Source organism: Rhipicephalus microplus, chromosome 10, assembly GCF_043290135.1.
Source record: "Rhipicephalus microplus isolate Deutch F79 chromosome 10, USDA_Rmic, whole genome shotgun sequence".
Lineage (NCBI taxonomy): Eukaryota > Metazoa > Arthropoda > Arachnida > Ixodida > Ixodidae > Rhipicephalus > Rhipicephalus microplus.
The window spans coordinates 23,671,328-23,682,028 of NC_134709.1; the positions used below are offsets into that span (position 1 = coordinate 23,671,328).

Consider the following 10,701-nt stretch of genomic DNA (forward strand, 5'->3'; position numbering starts at 1 on the left):
GGCGAAGGTTACGAACTGAAGAGCTATGTCCCAATCAGTGTGGTCGGTAGATACGTACATGGAAAGCATGTCCGTCAATGTGCGGTTTAGGCGCTCCGTAAGGCCGTTAGTCTGAGGGTGGTAAGATGTGGTGAAGTTGTGACGGGTAGCACAAGATCGGAGTAGGTCATCAACCACACGAGATAGAAAGTAGCGACCACGGTCTGTGAGCAGGTGAGTCGGAGCGCCATGCTGGAGAATAATGTCGTACAGCAGGAAGTCGGCAACGTCGGTTGCGCAGCTGGTTGGTAGCGCTCGAGTGATTGCATACCGAGTGGCATAGTCTGTGGCCACTGCAATCCATTTATTTCCAGTTGTAGAAGTAGGAAAGGGACCTAGCAAGTCCAACCCCACTCAATAAAATGGCTCGGCTGGAACTTCAATAGGTTGAAGAAGACCGGCAGGGGGAGTCATAGGCTTCTTTCGGCGCTGGCAGAGGTCACAAGATGTGACGTAACGGCGAACAGAGCGGTACAGACCCTTCCAGAATACTCGTCGTCGAATGCGGTCGTAAGTTCTGGAGACTCCTAGATGTCCAGAAGTTGGAGCGTCGTGGAATTGTCGCAGAACATCCTTTCGCAGGTGATGTGGTACGACGAGTAAAGGTTCCGCGCCGTCGGGGTGTAAGTTGCGGCGGTACAAAATGTTGTCTTGAAGCAGGTATCTGCTAAGAGAAGGGTCAGCATGACGCGATTGAAGGCGGTCAATGATGGTGAGCAACGATGGATCTCGGCGCTGTTCGTCAGCCACGTTCAAAAAGTCAGTGATGGCTAAAACGCAGGCATCGGATTCCAAATCAGTGGAGCTAGGTGGATCAACGGGGTGCCGGGATAAGCAGTCAGCATCGCTGTGCAGCTTTCCAGATTTGTAAACAACCGAGAACGTGTACTCCTGTAATCGAAGAGCCCATCGGCCGAGTCTTCCTGTAGGGTCTTTAAGCGTCGACAGCCAGCAAAGCGCATGATGGTCTGTGATGACTGCGAACGGACGTCCGTATAAGTACGGACGGAATTTCGCGATAGCCCAAACGAGGGCTAAGCATTCCCGCTCAGTTATAGAATAATTTTGTTCCGCTTGCGACAAAAGGCGGCTAGCGTAGGCTATCACACGGTTGGTGCCATTCTGTATCTGAGCGAGTATAGCACCAATGCCATGGCCGCTTGCATCGGTGCGAAGCTCTGTTCGAGCCGTTGGATCAAAATGAGCCAACACAGGTGGTGAGGTGAGGGCGGTAATTAGCGACGCGAAGGAATGTTCTTGGTCCCTTCCCCAAGAGAAGGCCACATTCTTTTTGAGGAGATCCGTGAGGGGCCTAGCAATATCCGCGAAGTTGAAGACAAAGCGGCGGAAGTATGAGCAGAGCCCAATAAAACTGCGAACTTCTTGTGTGGAACGCGGAACCGGGAATTCTCGGACTGCACGGACTTTGTCAGGGTCGGGTTGAACACCAGTGGCGTCAACAAGGTGGCCGAGTAGTTTAATCTGCCGACGTCCAAATGAACATTTCGACGAATTCAGTTGGAGACCAGCGCAACGAAAAACGTCAAGAATTGCCGAGAGACGAGACAGGTGGCTTTCGAAGGAGGGCGAGAAAACTATTACATCATCCAGGTAGCAAAGGCAGGTCGACCATTTGAAACCGCGAAAAAGAGAGTCCATCATACGTTCAAACGTTGCCGGCGCATTGCACAACCCAAAAGGCATGACCTTGAATTGGTAAAGGCCGTCGGGTGTGATGAATGCTGTCTTCTCGCGGTCGCGGTCGTCGACCGAAATTTGCCAGTATCCGGATCGAAGGTCAAGGGTCGAGAAATAGTTGGCACCGTGGAGGCAGTCAAGCGCATCATCGATTCGGGGTAAAGGATAAACGTCCTTCTTGGTGATCCGATTCAGGTGGCGATAGTCGACGCAAAAGCGCCAGGTGTTGTCCTTCTTTTTAACTAAGACCACAGGGGAGGCCCAAGGACTCGATGACGGCTCAATGACGTCTTTACTGAGCATTTTCTCGACCTCCGTCTGTATTACTTGGCGCTCAGCACGTGACACGCGATAAGGGCGTTTGTGGGGTGGACTGGCGTCGCCGGTGTCGATGCGGTGGGTTACGGCACTTGTGCGGCCCAGGGGACGGTCGTCGACGTCAAAGATATCCAGGTAAGAAAACAGAACACCCCGGAGCGCCGCAATTTGGGAAGGTAAGAGGTCGCTGGATATCATTTTGTCGAGGAACGCCTTATTTTGCGACGTGATGACAGGTTTCGCCATGGTCTTAGTGTCAGGTGTAAAAGAACAAATCGAACATTCATCAAGGGTGGAAAGATCGGCTAAAGTGATGCCTTGGGGAAGAACTTGGGTCGACGTAGAGAAGTTCAGAACTGGAAGTAGCACCGTGTTGTTAGCAACAATCACTATAGTATGTGGTAGTGCGATGTGGTGCGTAAGGGTCAAATCAATGAGGGGAGCTACCAGATAATCTCCATCAGGAACGGACGGGAAGGGCGACAGAGGAACGTACATAGCAGCCTGGGGCGGTAGCCGTAGAGACTCCACGGATCGTAGCCGAGTGCGACTTGGAGGAGTGAAATCGGAGCGCAAAGGCAATTCGAGCCGTAAGATACCGGTAGAACAATCGATGAGGGCGGAGTGGGTGGTTAAGAAGTCAATTCCAAGGATGACGTCGTGTGGGCAAGCATCGAGGACTGCGAAGAGAACGGAAGTGTGGTGGCCAGCAACAGTAACGCGGGCAGTGCACATACCAAGTACCGATGTTCGACTTCCGTTAGCAACTCGAACAGTAGAGAACATAGCTGGTGTGAGAACTTTTTTCAGGCGAGATCGAAGTGTAGAACTCATAACAGATACTTGGGCACCAGTGTCAATTAGAGCAGTAACGGCGTGGCCACCAACGAACACCCGAAGTAAATTGCGTCTTGAAATTGTAGCCGGTTGAGGGTTTTCGTTCCGAGTCGTCAACGCAGCGCCACCTCCAGGAGCTGCACTCGTCAGTTTCCCGGGAAATGGCCAGAATAAGCCGGTGACGGAGAGCGGCGGCGTTGAGGGGAGCGTGACGGCCGACCCTGAGGTGACGGCGAGCGGCTTGACCAGGTTCTTTGGGCGACGACGTCAGCGTAGGACGGTTCGGAGCGTGGAGATGAACGGCGGGCTGAAGAGTCCTGATTATGGTCATCCGAAAAACCGGGTTGCGAATTGTGTCCACGGTCCTGACGGCGGTCGACATTACGAAAGCTTGGCCGGAAATACCCCCTGTTGCGACAATGGCGGGAGATGTGCCCAACTCGAGAGCAAGAAAAACAGATGGGTCGATCATCGTGCGTACGCCACTCATTTGGATTTCGGTAGCGTGGTGTAAACCGAGGAGTCGAAGCTGCCGCAGCGACAAGTGGGGCAGAGTGGTGGTCAGCGTTGTGGACAGGAGTGCTCATGGGCTGCGGCTGGGGAACCTGGACGCCCAGGTTAGCAAACTCCTGGCGTACGACGGCTTGAATGAGCGAGACTGTTGCCCAGTGGTCTTGCACAGGGGGCTGATAGGAAGCGGGTGCCATGGCTTCCAGCTCCTGGCGAACAATTCTTGCGATATTGGCAGGAGGCGCAAGTGAACGGGGCGCTGCAGAATCCTCGCAAGACGAAGTCGCAGCAGTGTTTGGTAGTCTCGCGATGTGGTGGGTGATTCGCCTGCTTTTTGCTTGTTCAAATCGTCGGCATTCGGATATGATGGAGTCGACAGTGGTGCAGTTCTTGCACATTAGTATGTTGAAAGCATCATCAGCAATGCCTTTCAACACGTTGCTGATTTTGTCCGCCTCGGGCATGTTTTTGTCCGTCTTCCGGCACAGTGCCAGTACGTCTTGGATGTACGTGACGTACGACTCCGTCGATGATTGAACACGCGACGCGAGGTCCTGCCTGGCTGCCATCTGACGAGCAACTGACCGACCGAACAAATCGCGAAGCTTTTGCTTGCATGTGTCCCAGCTGGTTAATTCTTCTTCATGCGTCTCATACCAGGCGCGTGCCGTACCCCTTAGGTAGAACAGAATATTTGCCAACATAAGCGTTTCGTCCCACCTGTAGTGCTTGCTGATGCGCTCGAATAATGCGAGCCATTCTTCGACGTCCGTGCTGTCCGTCCCGGAAAACGTGCCAGGGTCGAGAAGATGGGGGGGGGGGGAATCACAGGTGATGGAGCCGGCGCGGATGGCGAGGCCTGAGTGCCAGTTTCAGGCATCGTGGCTGGACAAAGCTGGCGTCCACTGCGGAGTTCCAGAGCCGGGTTGTGTGAAGAACCCGCACCTTCCACCAAAAGATGTTACGGGGAAGATTTATTCACCGAGAGCTGGTCTTGCTAACGGCTTAAAGAGCGCACAGTCATGCAGGCCAACGGGAGAAGCTCTAGAGTCCAACCCACTACAACCACGTTATCGTCTTCTTCATTTGGGTGCCAATTCAGCTGTGTCTAGGTGACAGTTTCATACACGTATCAATATATATATATATATATATATATATATATATATATATATATATATATATATATATATATATATATATATATATATATATATATATATATATCCTATCTTTTTTTGTGAACATTTCAAGTAAACACACCGCATTCAGTTAAGAATGTCACCATGCTCGCTAATCGCAAAACGCGGCAGGGCCACGAAGCGCGGGTGCACCGCAAAATAATAAAAAAAAATTCGTGCCCTCTCTGGGCATTTCGGTATCCCCAGCGTTGTCGTGACGTCACTACCAGCGCGAGAGCAACAATGACCCGTTTGTGCGCTCGTGGGCACGTGCAGTCGCCACTCTTCCTCTTCGAAAGGTGAAGTGGAAGAGCACACTCGGCCAAAAGAAGAAGAGGAGTCGACAAACGTATCGTAACGAAGCTTATAGAGCGAAACTACCGTTTTTGGATAATCAAACGCCTGTCGCTCCTCGGCATCGTTTCGAGGAATAGATCCTTTTCAAAATTAACAAACTAGTGGCCGCTATGCACTTACTGAAAAACATTCTGTTCAAGCACCGATTGCACACGCTATGACGTGGAGAGTTTAGCTCGCGCACGATAGACTGCAGGCCCCGGCACATTCAGCTATAGGACCGCGTCTCCGCTTGAAGCACGATAGACGGCGCCATTACTCGTGCAAATATGCAGCGCACTTGCGCATTACGAAAATAGTCTATAAATAGAGCATAATAGACTAAAATAGACCACGCCTAATATTTGACCTCTGGATGGTCTATGAGCCAGGTAGAGCGTAGCTGCCGAGAAGTTATGGTTCTCGGTTAATGAGGCTTGCAGTAGGGGCTAGTTGGTACGTCTTCGGCGCACCAAACAGGCAGCGCACCAAAACGTAGGGTAATTTTTAGACGATGCGCGCAGAGATACTAAACCTCCGTTTGCTGAAACGTTGCGAACATGACTAGAGGCGGCTGACCTTGGGTGCACTGTACTTGCGGCTTCAGTGGTGCAGAGCAATGCTGGTATAACGCCCCTTTCTCAACGCTTCAAGCTCGATGATAGTTATAGCGCGAGAACAAGACGACGGCACAGAGACAAGAAGGACACGATTCTTGTCTCCGTGTCTTTCGTGTCCTTCTTGTCTCTGTGCCGTCGTCTTGTTCTCGCACTATAACTATCTTCATGCCATACCACCTAGCCCAAGCTGCCACACTTCTAAGCTTGAAGCTCGTCGAGTTTCGTCGCGCTTGTGGCCTCGCCTACTTACCGACTTGCCGAGTCGATGAGGTGCCCGAGCAGAAGAGATGCCTCGCCGAATGAACCGCGCTGGCGCTTGGAGATTGGCTGGCCCAGCACACTGCGCGACATGGCACAACCCACTACGGGGTAGGGCCCACCAATCGGACAACGGTTCGGTAGGAACGAAACAAGACATGTCCCAACTTAGATGTAAGACGGAAAAAAGGGGCCGTAATACGGTAATGTGTTTATTTGCATCGAGCTGCAGGCATATTTTAGCCCTAGCGTGAAGGAATAGTACACGGATAAATATTGTTAGTGGGTCTAGTCCATAGTAAAGGACGAGCGGCGACAACAGCAACAGAGGTAGAAGAAGGAGAAGATTGACGTGCAGTATTGGCTGGCACTCGCCGTCCAGCTCATTGTAAATAGACTTCGCTTACCAACGCCGTAACAATATATGTCATATCACTCATATGGTACCAACGGCGGGAGTATGATATGACATCAAAGTAAGATGAAATCACAAGAATATAAGAATAACCCAGACAGAACAATCGATAACGTTTGTTCTAAGCGATTCCCTGGCGACGAAAGCCTCACCAGATGGCGCACCGGTATTGTCGGTTCATAGCAGAATTCGCCGAACAGTTGAACGTGTCGGAGAAGGCGGGCAAGTTTGACACTGGTACGTTGATGCTGAAATATAGAGAAAAAATTGGCCGCATATCTGCATGAAATATGCAAATGTCGTCGAAAAACGATACTCTTGCGTGTGGAGAGAGTGAACAAAACATTTATTTCATGTTCTGCGCAAGAAAATCGGTGAATGGTATTCTGGAAGCGCTGCGTTAGAGTGCCTCGAGCGTGCAGCGGAGGCGAACGAGCGCATCAAGTCACGTCACGTCGTGATAGGGTGCAGAACGCGAGGCGACGGGTAGGCGCCACTATACCATCTCGTCTTAGCAAAGCGTTGGAAACACTCCTCGTTCCGTGCAAGCGAAGCATGGTAAGCGCAGGGTGATAAGCGGTACGGTCCTTAAAGTTACTTATGTATGCGTTTTCTAGTAAGAGATGCATATGCAGAATATATGCGTGTAGTTATGGTGCCCCAGACATGCGCAATAATTGCTCTTTAATTGACAATTGCACAAGCATGAACGCTCAACCTTGAGCAACATTGGTGGTCGCTGCGGATGGGGTCGGCCGTTTCAAGTACCCGATGCTGGTAAGAGTGGACAAACAAACAAATGCACAGACAGACAGACAGACCAAAATTTTAGCGTCGAAGGTCCATAAGAAAGACTATCGTCTTTAAAAAAAAAAGAAACTCCAGGCCTGCGCGGAAGGCGCAGCACAGTCACAGCAAAATCTAGAAGAGTGGCCTTTCAGAGCTTTTTCTAAACACTCATTGGGTAACTGCTGCAAGCATAGTTGCTCAATGCCCACTACGGCATTATTAATAAAAATTTTGGGGTAGTAGGCCGGCATTCGCTACGCCATTTTTCGTCATTCTTCTGAGAAGTGTGGTACCCGCTAAACTATTGCGAGGAATTTTGTGCCAGTTGTTTATGCAGTGGCTGACGACGATGGGGGAATTATGCCTGAAGTGGGTATGTGCCACAGTTAATAGCTGAACAAAAACAAGCTTTTGTAATGGGGTCGAGCATCGGACGACCCAATAGTTACGCTATTCGCATTGTTCGACGACGCTATTCGCATTGTGATTCGAATTGTGATTCGAATTGTGATTCGCATTGTGATTCGCATTGTGATTCGCATTGTGATTCGCATTGTGATTCGCATTGTGATTCGCATTGTGATTCGCATTGTTCTTTCGCTGTTTTAAAACGCTTTATAAGTCATATTTACGCGATTGCTTTCCCGACATGAAGCCTGCCTGAGGCAAGTTTGCCAAAAAGTCCGAAGCACTAGGAAGTATGTTCTGTGTACTTTGCTGGTGATAATTTCATTTATTAAAGGAAAAAAAAACGGCGTAGCTCAGTGGTAGAATGCTGAGCTGGCACTCAGCGGATCCGGGTTCGAGCCCCACTGTGTGTTTTTTTTTTGTATTTTCGCGCGATGTGGTTATGGACATCGGCGGCGGCGGCAGACAACTACGGCGCTGCGCGAGATCCGAGTTGTGAAACAGCTTTCGCTGTAAAAACGCGTCGGGACTAGGCAAGGCAAGGAGAAACAGGAAGACGATCGAGGTGGCTAGTTTTTGGAACGCCCGAGGGGCTTTGCTCCTTCCCTTCAATGTTGATATTGTAAACGAGCAGAAACTGTGCAGCACTTTTCCACAGAATGCCGCTGTTATCGAAATTTATGACGAAGATTTGTGACACCGCCTTTTCGAAAACATGGGCTGTCTGAAACGGTATTACTCTCCCTAGGGGCGTCGGCACTTGGTTCGTGCTACAGGGACATTTATGGAGTGGTCTATAGTTATATAAAATGATAGTTTCGTACAATAACCTAGAGCGGAAGCTGTCGTTGCGATAGTTATACCACCATGTGAATGTAACCGTGACATCCTGCTGGTACCGTGACATCCTGCCGGTACACTGCTGGACAAACGGTGCACGCACCAGCGAAAACACAGTGGTGACGGCAGTAGGCACAGTATCTTTTGCGTATTGCACGAACGAAACTGAACATCAGACACTGCATCGCCATACTTCCGCGAAGTACGAGCTCTGCTGAAATGCTATATAAGAATGTTGAAGCGTGTTGTGTATTGGAATGGCGTAGTGCGGGACCTGGCGCCGAAGGCATCACTCTTTGCGATATTGGCCAGCGGCGCTGGAGCACACCCTGTACTACTGTGTCGCCACCTATCGCCGCTCCTAAACTAATTTATGGTACGATGAGATATAAAGCCTCCGAGATCGGTACTTGTTGTGCTGGACGTGTGGGGAAGGCTCTCCAATCGCTACCGTCTGTTCCTCCTAACGCGTCGGTGAATTTCAGCATGTGCACGAAAGGCTCGGTGTTTGCAGTAAACACTGAATTCATCACCCCGAGTACACTGCGGAAAATTTATAGTTACGTTCCCGCACTTTCGCGCCTCTTTTATGAGTAAAATGTCTAAATACAAAGGACAGTATTCGTCATCAGGTATTTTCTTTTTTTTTCTATCAAAATTGTTGCAACTACTCTTCTGGCTCATGCAGATAAGTGATGGTCGTGTAACTCGCTCGGTATCCTTCAAGACCCCCCTCGTTTATTTCATCGCATGAGTTTAAGTTAGCTTGATAGTTAGGCAGGGCATATATGCGTAGAATGAACAGCCAAGTGCTTCTTTACGTCGTCTGTAATCAAAACAGTGAGCATGCAAACGATCCGGGTCGCTGTTCTGCAATAGGAGTTGTGCAAGTTTGGACACTGCAGAAGCAACTTTATTAATACGATTATTGCATCCGAATGTGTTGGGTTCTTTAAATCTTGCAATTACTTTGAGTTTCAGTCCAGCTTTGGGACTGCACTCAAACCGCGATATAAGAAACCTGGATAGAACGAAATAATAGTTATAGTGAAGTAAATGAAGAATACTCTTGATATAGATGTAGTGTTAATAAATTACCCTATTGAATTTTTTTTGGTTATAACAAACTTCTTTATATCAAAGATGCAACTTTGTTATAACGAGGTCTGGGTTTATCTTACTCAATAACTGCACAAAGCTTCGCAATGCAAATTTAAACTACGCACGCCGGGCTCACCGTTTAATTATGGCTTTTACTGGTGGCGCGATCGCAAAAGTGACCAGCGTTCTCCCATTCCAGTACAGTGTTACAATTACTCCCATAAATTGAACAATATTTTGTGTTTTGTGTTAATGGGCAACTTGTCAAAGCTGTACTTTTGCTGCCACTAAATATATATCTTTTTATTCCAGGTCAAAGATTTTTTTTAATGATCGAGTACATTTCGCTAGTCGTGGACTGGATCTACCGGGGCATCCACGATAAGAGAATCGGTTGACAAAAGGCGAAAAAGAAGAGGCCAGAAGAAGAGGTAGAAGAGGCTAGCAGGAATGTAAATAAAATGGCTTAAGCCAAACTGATTTCGATAGAAGTTTGTATTTGGTGCGGCCTTTGACAGGATTTGAAAAATGTGGGTAACCTTCTACTTTAAACAGTCGGACGACCAGCCTGTGATTGCAGGCTACGAGCAGGAGGGCGAGAACTTCGTTGCGGTGCCCGAAGAGGTGACTGAACCTTGTCGCATTGAATCCATCGCCATCATTACCAAAGAGCCAATGGGCGAAGTCATCGCCAGAGGTACTTTGAATGTTAACATAGTATTACTGTGGCCGACCGCATGAACGTTTCGGTTGCAGCAGTGGCGGCCGTGAGAGCGCTCTTGCTGTCAACGCCTCCTAAACAAATTATGCCTGGAACGTGAGCCGCGAACGCGCTGCCTTACCCTCCTCCTTCGGTACTAAGGCGAGCGTCTCCGACGGCCGCCCCCTGCGAACAGAGCAATGCTCTCACAGTTGCCCCCGAGCAGCCGTGATGTCACGTGACAGAGCTACGGTTATGTCACGTGACTGAGCGGTACGGAAGCGAGCGGTCTCACGCGGCGGCTGGTCGCAACACAAAACAGGAGGCATGGCCTCCGAGATTGCGTCCTGGCAGGAGGCTTCCAATTGAGAAGAGAGCGACGTTCCAGGCATAGTTTTTCTAGGAGGCGTTGTTCCTGTGTATCTGATTGCCGGTGGGCGTTTGCGACCCTACAGTTGTGTTCCAGTCCATGCGACACCCAGACCAATGAGGACGCGCGTTTCGTGTCAAGACGGACAGAACAGTGGACCGCACGAACACCTCAAGAAACGGCTGCGCCGACGCCTGAAGTTCCAAGCTGTTCACTCGAACATGCGGCGTGTTTACAGTGCAGTAGATCGTAACACAGTGGCAACGCTCCAATTTCAAACC

At 49.6% G+C, this 10,701-nt stretch overlaps 1 protein-coding gene across 4 annotated transcripts in view; it reads left to right on the forward strand.

Moving 5' to 3' along the window:
• Window positions 1–10,701, forward strand: part of LOC142774633 (uncharacterized) — a 133,231-nt gene that overhangs the window by 92,541 nt on the left and 29,989 nt on the right. For 2 of the 4 annotated variants that reach the window (XM_075875224.1, XM_075875226.1), the window contains one exon: window positions 9,663–9,830. The exons of the other annotated variants lie outside the window; for them this stretch is intronic. The gene's annotated coding sequence lies outside the window, so the exon portion shown is untranslated. Of the gene's footprint in view, window positions 1–9,662; window positions 9,831–10,701 lie in introns of those variants that run through there. 4 annotated transcript variants of the gene reach the window in all.